The sequence below is a fragment of the Benincasa hispida genome, chromosome 10 (assembly GCF_027475165.1).
Source record: "Benincasa hispida cultivar pf3 chromosome 10, pf3_genome.v1.1, whole genome shotgun sequence".
Lineage (NCBI taxonomy): Eukaryota > Viridiplantae > Streptophyta > Magnoliopsida > Cucurbitales > Cucurbitaceae > Benincasa > Benincasa hispida.
This window is the reverse complement of record NC_143487.1, coordinates 51,722,207-51,736,260: the sequence shown is the minus strand read 5'-3', so window position 1 is coordinate 51,736,260 and position 14,054 is coordinate 51,722,207.

Genomic DNA, 14,054 nt, shown 5'->3' with positions numbered 1-14,054 from the left:
AGATAACAATTATGTGATAAAGAAAAATAACAATAATAACAAAAGAAAATAATGGTATAGCAAAGAATCTAATATATTTGCTCTCTCTTTACAAGACACCCGAAAGAAAAAAAGTGAAATTTAAGAGAGAAAATAAAAGAAAAAACAAACACAAAACCCTGATGCGTGTTCCAGCGAGCTACCACCCCACGTTTTATATATATATTGTTCTTTTTAGTGTGTGTTTTTTTTAATTTATTATTTCTTTACTGTTTTTATTTTAGTTTAATGGTAAATTTAGTTCATTTTCTATATTTGTTTTTATTTTCTGTTTTATTTATATTTTTGGTTTTTTTAACATGAAAGCATTATATATTTATCTTTATGATTAGCATTTTGATTTGATTTACTTAATTTATTTAAATTATTGTGTTGCTTATCGTGTCATTAGTATTTTCTTATTTCTACTTTTTTTTATGCATATCTTTTTTTATTCTCTTTTGTGGGTAACAATGTTTTTTACCATAGTTATTTGAATTTTGTAAATCTTTTTGTATTGTTTTTTATTCGTATTCACGTTTTTTTAAATAAAAATTTCAGTGACGGATTCTAGAAATATTTGGGAGTTCGATTTTGGATCAATCACAAATGTCACGTCATTTATCAAAATTAATGACGAAATTCCAAATCGTCAAATTTGGGATCAATTAGAAGTTGACATGTGTCACAAATTAAAGTTGAAGATAAATTCTAAAAAACGTTGTCTTCATCATGACCGTTGAATCAGATAAAATTAATTTGGTCTAATTTAATATTATTATTTGGGTTAAAGTGCAACTAAGCCTAAAAATATGCTAAATTAGACCCCAAATATCAAATCAGACCCAAAACCAACTAATTGAGCTCAAGGACCAACCAAGCCCACCTGAGAACTCTATAAATAGAGAAGTTCTCTTCATTTGTGGGGAGTTAGCAACTCTACACTCCAGATGACCTAGACAGAATTCTCCCAACAATGAGAAGACGTTCTAACTCCTGAGGCTAACCATACTTGAAGGCTAGGGTTGGCAAAATTTCTCACGGGGTCAGGTACCCGCGAGACCCCGCCCTGATCGGAATGGGAAATCCCTTATTTGACCAAGGATGGAGTCAAATCAGGGACCCCTTTTGTGTCCACAGACCAGGACGGGGTAGGGATGGGGAGGGATCCCTACCCCTACCCCGTCCTCGTCCCCGACCCTGCCCCCATCCCGATTAGGTTTTAGATATATAATATATATATATATATATATATATATATATAATATAATAAATAAATAAAAATATATTAGGTATTTAACTTTTTACATTTAGCCTAGTTTTTAATTTAGCCCAATCTAAATCCAACTAAAGTGTCCAAGCCCAAACCAAATAGAATTTTAGGGAAAAAAATAAAAAGTCTCTATGGGAAACAAAAAGGGAAATGGGGAATGAGTCCCCGCGGGGACCCGTTTCCCCAACGGGGACGGGACGGGGAACCCTCCCCTACCCCGACCTGACCCTGTTGTCAACCCTATGAAGGTTGGAGTGTTCTTTGAAGATACAAGCATTCTTCCAAGATTCCAAGCTCAAGAATATCTACACGCTCTGTTTCTATACATCAAGCGTACGCATTCAATCGAGAGAGAATTAGAGGATAAAAAACTAGAGATCGAACCACATCGCATCAAATCAACATCAACATTAAAACCAACTCAAGTTCAGCTCCATGAAACAAGTTTCTCCGGAAGCCTCATGCGAACATTAATCCTCCAAGAAGATCATCAAGCTCAAAGGTCGATCATTTAAGAAAATCAATAAGCCCAAAGGCCAATCATCCAAGAAAATCAACAAGCCCAAAGGTCGATTATCCAAGAAGATCAATAAGTCCAAGGGCCGACCATCCAAGAAAATCAACAAGCCCAAAAGTCGATCATTTAAGAAAGTCAACAAGCCTAAAGACCGATCATCCAAGAACATCAACCAGTTTAACTATTAAATTTTATTTTAAATGCATCAAATAATTATTGTGTTAGAGAGTGTACTTGCTATACTGAAATTGATACAAATATAAAGTTCAAATTCCACGAAATAAGTTTATCCGAAAACCTCGTGCGAACAACCATTATTTCAAATATTGGAGTAATAAGGGGCAAAATAAGACATTTGTTTAAATTTTTTTTCTTTCAGATGAATTTCTTCAAAAAAATAATCTTTGATACTAGATTTTAATTTTGACCACAGTTTTTAAACGAGTGTTGTGGGGCGCTAACACCTTCCCCATGCACAAACGACTCTTGAACTTGATTCTAATTTTCGTAGACCATTTTTATTGTTGTTATTATTATTATTATTTATTTATTTTTATTTTAGTGCCCAATCACACCCTAAAAATGATTGCTGATGACTTTTTTTTTAAAATTTTATTTTAAAATTAATCCTTTACGAGGACGTCGGTCGCTCCATATTGTCTCGAGCATGTGGCGACAACTTGGCGACTCTACTAGGGACTTGAGATTTCACCTCGAGAGTTTGGCCTTTTTCTTTTTTCTTTTTTCTTTTTTCTTTTTTCTTTTTTCTTTTTTTCTTTATCTTTAATTGATTTAATCTTTAATTTTATTTTAATTTATTGTGTGTATTTCTTGTTTATTTTATTTTTTCACACACATTCATAAGCCTCCTACCTAGGCTTTACCTACTAGAATTAGAATCGAGGACAAAGTAGTGTTGACCTTCGAGGAGCTTATGCTCCCTTGCAGGTACATAAAAAATTCTCACTCAACTTGGTTGTTATGTTGTGCATAACTTGGACTAATTTGAAGACCTTTTTCCTAAAGGACTTTAGAGCAAACCGCACTTTGCTTGAAACTTTTATTCTTGTTTTATTAGTTTACTTCACACACTATCACAAGCCCCCTACCCGGGTTGTACCTATGAAGTTTAGAATTGAGACCAAAGTAGTATTGACCTTCGAGGAGCCTATGCTTCTGTGCAGGCACACGAAAAATTCTCGCTCAATTTAGTTGTGTGATCAAGTGTGACTATACACCATTTTGGGGACCTGTGTCAACTAGGGTGTTAATATCAACCTCACTAGATTGTTAGAACCTTCACATTATTTGTTTGTTTCTTTCTCACATCATGCATTTACATCAAGACTCATCTGTATTTACACTTAGTCCGAGGATGGTAGACACTCAGGCACCCGGGGTATTTGCCCAAATTATCCTTAATGAAGACTCATGGGAAGACATATCCCAGTGGTCAAAGCAACTTCAGCTAGAATCAAAGACGATTTGGCCCAATAAGATGGAAGTTCCACTTTCGCAAACATGTCGGATAGAGCTTAACAATAAAACCCTAGAAGATTTGAAGGTTTTATGGGAAAACCTATGGTCGGAGCACAGAGTGGAGTTTGCAAAAGTATATGGAAACATAGTTGATCTCATGTATGCAAGCATTAATATGTCAGCATTACAAGCTTTGCTACACTTCTGGGATCTTATATTGAAGTGTTTCAAGTTTAACATGTTTGATTTAACTTCTACTATGGAAGAATATCAAGCTTTGATCAACATATCACTTTGCACCAGAATTAAGGCATACGTGTATGACCGAAAGTTGACTTTACAAAGGTCATTATCCAAGTTTCGGGGTGACGTTCATGCATCTGAAATAAAATAGCATATGAAGGCCAAAGAGGGAAGAAATTGTATCCCCATCGACTACTTAATCAGTCTTACACGCAGGAGTTTGCCACAGCGGAAAGGTTTGTCTCTTGTGGTACTATGTATTTAGGGTACGGTCATCTTTCCAAGAATCAAGGGGTATGTAGAAGCATAAGTTGTTAAACTTTTTGTTGAAATAGAACGAGGAGTAAATCCTGTCATCCCAATCCTGGCATAAACCTTTAGATCATTGAGTTATTGTCGAGTTTAAGGTAAAGGAAAGTTCTTCGGTTGTGCTCCAAGGCTTTTTATATGGATTTTTAGTCACTTAAAGTATCCAGTTGAGTTCGAGTATTCTCGAATAAAATTTAGCAGTCCTTGGAACAATATGAGGAACATCATTAGAGACTTCAATGATGCGTTTGGAATCCAACTACTCTAGATCTTGCAGCTTGGATGTAATTCCTAGGTTATATGATGTTGGAAGAAGTCGTATAGAAAGCACCCTAGGTCCCATGAGCCCTTTGATGTACTGATGTGGACAACTACCATTTTTTCAGTTATTAGGTTTATGGGGAGGGATCATTTACTCTCCTTTATTGGTATTGCACCAAGCATGGTCAAAGCAATTTGCACCAGTGGTCTATGGGTTGGAAAATTGGGACTTCTCGTACAAGGCCGACGCGACAGTTGCCAAGGTGCAAGAAGCAGTTGAAGCATGGAAAATTGTTAGAAGAATGAAGAGTCTGCAACATTGCGAGGGAACTACAAGTCTATACGAAAATTGGAAGGCAGCCAGAAGTAGGATTGAAATTTCTATTATACCATAGTCATTGGATCCGAGCATAATTCTTACGATAGGTCATGACGATCGAGAAAAGGATTTGAAGCGGTTAAAGAAGATGAATCAGGTCTTAGCAACAGAAAATGAAGGGTTGAGAGATGTTAAAAGATGGGTCCCACAAGCTACAAGCGCCTAGAGACAATTAGAATAGGCAAAACGATGTCTTCAAATGCAACCAAAGTTGAAAAAGGAAAGAGATCCTTTGAATGTCGAAGTGATTCAAATGAAAAAGAAGAACAAGAGATTACTAAGAGATAATGCTTCCTTGCACAATGAGGTAGAAACACAAAAAGAGTACATCAAAGAATTAAAACGAGAGTTAGAGAAGATGAATAAGGTTGCTGCGAAGTTGCAAAGCACCTTAGATGAGTAAGTCATATCATCCCAAAGAATCGTTGCAGAGATTGAGAATTTATAGAATTCAGCCAAAGAGTAAAAATCCCAACTCACCAATGCAGAATGTACAAACGTACTTCTTCAAGAAGCTGTTACAAACTTTAAACACCAATTGTTGATATGCCGCAATGTGCGAGAGGTGGTACCCGACGACTATATTTAGTTGAAGAAAAAGTATCAACAAATGTTGGCAGATTTTGCGATATGGAGGGATGAGTATAGCATATTGAGGTGCAGTTATGACAACATCAAAGGGAAGATAGAGCAACGAGCTGAGAAGTTATGATAGATGGCAAAGATGGCAGATCGGTCCTCAGCACAGGCTACGACCCTCAGACAAGGCATTATACCCACGCGGCCCAACAACAAAGAGTTGTCTCATTTTCTAGGGATCATAGGGCAATATCTTGGATGCTTTAGGTGCTACCACTAGAGTTTAGAGTCATTAGTTTTGGGTATGTATTTTGCATCATACTTTCGTAGGACTTTCGCATTAGAATTGGAGTCAATCCTTGATGTCTTTCATTTTGCATTAATTTTTTTTTCTAAATGAAAGTACTTTCTCCTCTTTTTTTTTTCCCCTGTCTTTGGCTAATCAAATCATTATTTATTTCTTTTGTAAATAAGAAAAGGTTCAAAGTTTACAAAAATAGCTCGAATTTCACCTTCTCATTATCCTTATTGGACAAGAAGAAAGGCAAAAATAATAGATGATCAAGTTAATGAACAGGTTTAAGCAGTGCATCAAGATGTAGAACAATTGAAGGAACACTTGACAAAGATCTTAGAATTACTCACCCTTAGAAAAGGAAAAAATGTTGTCGGAACTTCATCATAAGTTGAATTTGGTATGAATCAGACGTTAGAAGAGATGTCTACTTACCCCCTGGGTTTACTCCCTAAATGATTGAAGCAACTCGTTTTACAGAGAACCATGAGCGGAAGCGGATCATCCAAATCCCATTTTGATTGAAAACAAACGTTTAAGTAAAACATTCAAATTATGCATTTCAACAAAAATTACAGCATGCTATTGAACAATTAAAAAAGGGTTTAGAGATTATACCTTTGAAGAACTCTTCTTCAAGTAAATCCCTCGTACTATCATGAACACTTCGAACAATCATGAACCCCTCGAACAACAGCAAAACTCAAACAAAAAATGAAGGACATTACCACTTGGTGACCTTGGTATTCTCGGGGTGAAAACCCAGGAGTGGTGGGCTCTGGCTATTTTGGTTACGAGGGAGTTTGTGAGATTGGAGGAGGAAGACAATCGAGGAAGAACACATACTATCGCATAGAGAATTACTTCAATGTTTAGGCGATGAGACTATCGTATAGGCTCTCTCAGTGTATCGTATAGAATCTCCACAAATCGTGTAACTCTAATTTGGAATAATAAAATCTTATTTTATTTATTCCATTTACCATTAAAAAAAAAACAAACTAACCTCCCACTAAGGGGGTTAGAGAGAAAAATGGATCAATTATCAAATAATTAATAATATAAATAAATATGATAACAAACTTATCATATTATATTTATAATCTATAGTTTTAATATTGCATCATATACAATATAAACTATAGTTTTTTTTCTTTATTTTATGACATTTAATATAAAGCATATTTATATTAAATTTAACATCTATGAATCTCATTCATAGAAATATATTTGAATCACATTCAAATATTTATTCCTCCAATTAAACTATAATGTATCAAATACATTATGTCAATTATATCATATATAATTGAATCAATTTAATTATATCATATATAATTAAATTCCCTCTTATTAATTTGAACATTTCAAATTAACCCAAAAACTGATTCTCAACTAAATCCTTTTGAGTTACCAAGGAGATCTTATGGACCTGTAGCTTAAAGCTCCAACGGTACGTGAATAATTAATTAAACTCTTTAATTACATTATCTACCATTTGTTAACTGTCGGGCACTCCACTAAAGACCGACAACTACACTCTTCGCACTGCAGATATATTTTTGTATCCATTGAATATAATCAATCAATAGTACGATGACCCTTCACAAATTGCTCGTAAGTACAGCTAGGCCAAATTACCATTTTGCCCCTATGATTTTCTTTGTATTCTCTAGGATGAGAATCATAGGAGTTTTATGGGCACTGTGATTTTTAGAGAGAAGAAGGGAATTGAAAGGAGAATTAAGTTTGGGAAGAGACTTTGGAAATTTAAAGAACCGGTGAAGGTCCTTGAGCGAAAACAGGGATCGGACCTAAATCCCAAATTTTGCAGATTCAAAAATTTTACAGAAAAAGTACATAATAATATGCATTTAATGACAAAATACAGCATGCTGAAAAACAAAAGAAAAAAGAATTAGGGTGAGAGAAGACTTACCCTTGAAGAAACCTTCTTCACAATTTCCCTTCTTTGGATCTATCACGAACAAACTCGATCCAAATAGTCACCACCATGAAAAGAGTCTCTTGTATTCTCTAATGGGATGAGAATCACTGAGTTGTGGGCTCTTAGAACTTTGGAAAATAGGAAAATTGAGAGGAGAAGGGAGGGAAGGTCTATTCTTATTTTGGAGATTTCTTGTAGAGAGATTGTATTCTCTCTCTAGCCATTCAATTTTGTGAAGAAGACTCCATTTTCACAACCACCTCCCTCACACGTAATGAGTTGAGAGAAATTAGGAGAGGAAAGTTATTTTCCTCCCACTAATTCAAAAATTAAAATTAAATTAATTTAATTTAAACACTACTATATATATATAACTATAGGTTACATGATATAAAACATACAACCTATGGTTTAACATTATATCACATACAATATAACTATAGTTTTACTTCTCTCATTAATGGTATTTAATATAAATCCCATTTATATTAAGTTTAATTATATGAATCAAATTTAGACGATTAATATTTGAATCATATTCAAATATGTATTTCCTCTCAAATAAACTTTTTAGTCTAATGTATTATATACATTATAGTAATTATATCATATATAATTAAATTAAATTAATTATATCACATATAATTAATTCCCTCAATTAATTTGAACAATTCAAATTAATCCAAAATTGATTCTCATTTAATCCCTGTTGAGTTACAAAGAGGAACTCATGGACATATAGATTGAAGCTTTGATGGTACTTGAATAATTAATTAAACTCTTTAATTAAATTATTCAACATTCATTAACTATCAGACACTCTACTAAAGATCGATAGCTGCACTCTGCGCACTACAAATATATTTCTATGTCCATTGGATATAACCAGTCAACAATGCAATGACCCTTCACAAATTGCTCGTAAGTACAGTTGGGTCAAAATTACCATTTTACCCCTATAATTACATCTAACTCCTTAAGTACTATTGATCCCTCTAATGAACAATAAATCATAGTCCTGTTGGGATTGATGCCCTAAAGTCTCGTGTCCTGTAGTTTGTAAACAGTTTGTACGAACGTTTGTGTTGTATAATATATGATATTTACTTCACATCTTGATTTTGGTCAGTTGTATGTTTTATTTGTTTCACCACAAACCAATCAACATAAAATCCCTGGTTATCTATATGTAACTTAAGCATGTATGTGGTGACATATAAGTGGATCATGTCTTAAGTAATAACCAAAATGGTCTGTAGTATGTGGATATAAGAGGGAAACCTTATCCTGGTAACGCTACGGAGGCGACCCGCTTTGTGGAATGATCACAAGTGTTGTGACTTATCACAGATGGTCTGATCCTGATCATTCATGTAGGAGACATGCAAGCGGTGGCGTCCTATACAAAGAGTTTGTATAAGACCTGACCATAAAGTGTTAACGTCTCGTTATATAACACCATTCATGACAGAGACTTCACTTCACTAGGATGACCATAGGTAACATGACCTCAATCCTGAATGAGTTGGGAACTCCTGCCATTGAGGGCGGTTCTTTGATTTGTATGGGTGCGAGTGGCCAGGTCGTCGATTCAAACCTACCATTTTGGGGATTCATCTAATTTGGGAGTTGGGAACTCAGCTACACAAGATGGAATTTACTCCTTCCCCGAGGCAGGGGCAAGTAGATAGATAGCTCCCTTAAGGGCTAATTCCAGGGCTTGAATGATGTGGCGTCACACACCTTCTCTTGGCCCGAGAGGTGTTCACACATAGTTGGACTATGTTGTATTGTTCATTAGAGGAATCAGTGGTACTTAAGGAGAGAGATGTAACTACAGAGGCAAAATGGTAAATTGGCCTAGCTGTACTTACAAGCATCTGTGAAGGATCATCGTACTCATGATTGTTTATATCCAATGGACACAAAAATATATCTGTGGTAAGAAGAGTTCAGCTGTTGTCTTTAGTGGAATGTCTGACAGTTAACAGATGGTGGATCTCGTAGCTAAAGAGTTTAGCCAGCTATTCACGTACCGTTGGAGCTTCGAGTCACAGGTCCATCAGGTCCCCTAGGTAGCTTGGATAAAATCGAGAATCAGTTTTTGGGTCAGTTTGAAATGTTCAAATTGACAAGAGAGAAATCGATTATATATGATATAATTAGCTAAATGTATGAGATACATTATTTTGGAGGAAATTAGATATAAATATGATTTATATCAAGTGGAGGAGAAATTACTATAGTAAATATATGATATCAAACTATAGGGTAAGAATATAATGTAATTATATTCATTTATTAATTAAATTGATTAATTATATGATAATTGGCCGAAATATTCTCCTCGATCGTGCGTTAATGGGAAATTCAGTATTCGGTTATTGTAACCGAAGAATAAAATGAAAATTTGTTTCATTTTGCAAAGAGTTCGAAAAAAATCGCAAACGGTGTGAAACGTCTTGATCGCTTAGCTAAGAGCCTATACGATAGAGCTTCATCGCTTAAACGATCGCATACCCGGCAGTGACTAAACGATCGCACGCCTTTTTCTAAACGATCGCTTAGCTTTCCTAAACGATTGCCTAGCATGCCACGTTTTCTAAACGATTGTTTACCTATTACTAGCGATCACTTAGTAAAACCTACACGATCGTGTATTATCTAAACGATAAGCATCCCCGCTATACGATAGCTTTCTCTTCCACTTACTTATCGTCTACACGATCAGCCCGTTCCTCCGACCTTTACCAAATTCACCAAAGACCACATTTTGGATTCTCACTTCGAGAATACCAAGGGCTCCAAGTGTTGGTGTCGTTCTCGCTCTTGCTTGCTCGTGCTTGTTCGTGTAGACGATCGTGTTGCCGTAGCTGACTGTTTTGTTGTGTGATAGAGAACGTAGAGGTTCTTCCCCTACGTTGAGTTTGAAATTGAAGAGAGTCTTCAACTGGTATGTGAATTCAATCCCTTGTATTTTATTTATCAAAGCATGTCATTAATTAGTGTTAAATTGCATAACTTTCTGTGAGAATGTATGTGTTGTATTTCGGTCACAATGAAATTGGAAAGATTTAAACGCGCTCATGGATGCTCTTCGTTAAGAGATCCATTAAGTCCAACTATGAACAAACTTCTATCGAATCAAAAGAGGGTGTGGCGCCACATTGTAGCAACAGTTCATTGTAATCCTTCTTGAAAATCTTCCTCATTTTAACATGCAAAAATGAAATCAAATCATAGGAAGGGCATGGGAATCTTGGGTTTATCCTTCGACTTGGCCAAATGGCCATCTTGGAATAACAAAAGGTAATTTTACTCCAAACTTTCATAAAACATATTGGCAGCTAACATCACTGATCTTAAGATTTAAGATACTATAACTAGATATTCTAACCAAAAAAAAAAAAAAAAAAAAATACAATTTTAAGAAGAAAGAAAAGTCAAAATGAAATGTTAGTCCATTACAAGAATCATGAACATTTTGATTTTTAAATATTTTATTTCTCTCAAAGTTTTGCATCACAGTTTGGAGGAGCCATCAAACAGGTTTTGATCTCCCTATAGTGGTGTTTGGAGGAGCCATCCAATTTTTAAATATCTTGTTTTTTGCATTGATTAAGGTTTAGTTTTAGTTATTTTCTTATATTTGACCGTCTTTGATGCAATTTTTTGAGTCTTCAAGATCCTTATTGATTGGAAGCCATAAACCCTTTACTAAGATGATGAACCACTAAAACCATTGTTGTTTGTTTTCAGCATCTCTTTCTATTGATTGTTCTCTCTCGAGTGATCTTCCTTTTCTAATTTTCTTGATAATCGATTGTGCTCTAATGGATGTGCTCTTCACTTTTTGTAGAAACAACGTTCTACCAGTTTGGTCTAATGATTGTGCTCTAATGTATTGGTGTTATAGTCGCCATATTTATTTTATAGCTTATTTGGATATGAAGAGAATGAAAAGTAAAATCTTAATTGAAACGATACTAAGTGTTGTTAGTAAATTTCATCATTTAATAGCCAATTCAGTGTGTTCTCAATTGACATGTTTATATTCCTACAATACGTAAAGAGAACAAGAAAAACACTATAGACAATTCAGCTATAAATCTTTGTAGTGTTATATGGTTGCATCTGTTTAGAGTCTTCAACAACTAATATGCTTTAGTTGTGAAATAATATTGAATATAAAAAGAGAGACATTAGTGAAAATACTTGAACTTTGGAATGATAACCTGTCATTGTGTATTTAATATTCTTAGGAAATTCTTTTCGTACCTATCAAGGGAAAAGCATAGTTGGAGGGCTTATTTTTATTTTATTTTTTTAGAATAGATGATATTATTATACAACAACAAGGAGGATCCCACGACCCAGGATAGGACATCAAAGCAACAAAGCACAAGTAAAGACAGGACAATAAAATGCAAAAAAGCGAACAAAAAAAATCCCAAAACACCAGGGAGAAAGCCAGAGAAGAGAAACCAAAACCCCACAACTAGGGACAATAGCAAAACAGAGAGCAACAACAAGTTCAAAAAGAAAAAAAGCAATCGTAAACACGCTAGATAAGACCAAGAAGATCAACCCGCCAGGAAGCAGCTCGAGCACGAATCATAGAGACCATAAGGTGTAACAAAGCAGACACCGACCTCGGACGACCTCTATGCAACTGCCGATTACGCTCCTGCCAGATGTAGTAGATGGAAGCACACTAGAATACACAGAACAACTTACTACGCACCCCCTTACCCGACCCCAGTCTACACAACCAACTCAACTCGACATCCCAACTTGCCACCCGATGCGACGAACCCAACTGACGCAACACACCCAGCCACACCTCTCTCCCAAACCCACACTCGAAAAATAAATGATCCCGAGACTCTATATCTTCCCCACACAGAAGCCACCCCTCCCCCTCCAGCCACCCCCCCGACAACACACCCCAACTCCTCAACCAATCCCGCATATCCAACATGTCCCTCACAGCTAACCAGCACAGAAGGAGTGGCGTGGAATACCATCTCCCGCCCCCAAAATACTAGCCCAAGACACCCTAGGACAACGAGGACACAAACTCTCCCATGCAATACCGATAGAAAACCGCCCACTAGCACCCAACTCCCAAACCCAATGATCCTCCCCCATCACCCTAGACCTCACTACCTGAATAAGACCCCAGATCTCAAGCAACTTCCAAGACACTGTAGGTCATCTCCAACTTCCCTCACTATCTAAGAACTCCGACAACTGCACCTCCAAACTACTCCCTGTGATTGATTAAGTATTCATCATTGATGAGATCTTACATACTAAACTAGACTTGGTTAATTGTGATTAATACAAAGTTTCAATATGAAATTCAATACGAAAGCCAATTCTTATGCAATTTGATATTTTAAATTCTTTTAACTTCTACATTTTATTCTGTCGTTGATCTGTGGATGAGTCCAAACTGCTCCATTTCCAACAGCTTATACTACAAGCAATTTTTGTATATTTAAACTCATCCTGTAGAGAATTGATAGGGAAGTTCAGGAACAAAAAGTTTTTTTACATGTTTAAACTAATCATTTATAGAATCCAAATTTCACATTATATTCACACTTAGCACAAAATTATTGTTTACAATGGCAAAGTTCGTGTAAAAGGAAAGTTAGTAAGGTTGATTTGGAAAGAACTCATCCTTGAATTTAGGTATTTATTAATGTGTTGCTAGATTGCAATTTTAATGGTTAGTTTTCAATTGAATTGTTTCTATTAGAAAGCTTAATTTTTGTGATTGATTGTGCTTGATAATCTTTGAGAATCTACTGTTTTCTTGAAGTTTTGATTTGCTTGATTTTTGCCCTAGATTACTACTAATTTTAGCACTGTTGATTTCTGTTTTTAGATGATTTGATTACCATAGTTAGGTGATTTAATTGGATGAGGAATGAGTTAGATTGCAGTGGAAGGATACCTATTCATGCCAAGTTATGTTTTTCAATGTATTCAAACTTAATCTTCTGTGGAAGAAACCAATTTCAAGGTAAGATGATAGCCTCAGTATAATATACTAATTTAAATCATGGACAAAGTTATATATGGTCATGGTTTTTTCTAGTCCAGTTGTGCTTTCATTTTGATAGGGGGGGTAAATTTAAGGTATTCAACCCGTGAATGCTAACATAAGTTTTCATTTCATTTTATTTGTATTCTAATAGCCTTATCATAGATGCATAATTAGGTGCTCTATTTTTAATGCATGAGTAGGTTCTCTTTTGGTGTTGATGATTTTGATTTTGATTCATATACATTGCTATCTGCTATAAAGAAGTTTTGATTCATGGTTTAGATAGCTTTGATCTTTTTTAACATTTTAATTCAATAAGTTTTGAAGGAATTCATGATTTTTTTGTATGGTATATATTGTAATTATTTTTGTAGGTGGATGGAATGAGGCTTTGCGTATGGATGAACATGATGACTCAATTGGCCCTTGAATTTTGTATTCACTACTTTAATTTCGAAACTTAGAAAATCTTGTATTTTGTCTACCTATTTTGTAGGAATTTACTTTATGACTTCGTTTCATTGTATTATACTCTACTTAAATGTGTTAGGTAATGAATTACAAAATTTTAATTATGAGGTGGGACTTGTGATATTTTAAGTGCCTTGATATTTTATATATAATTCATGTATATTTGTAGCTATCATTTAGATTTTGTTGAAAAAAAAATAATGAAATGGTTTATTGCAATGCTA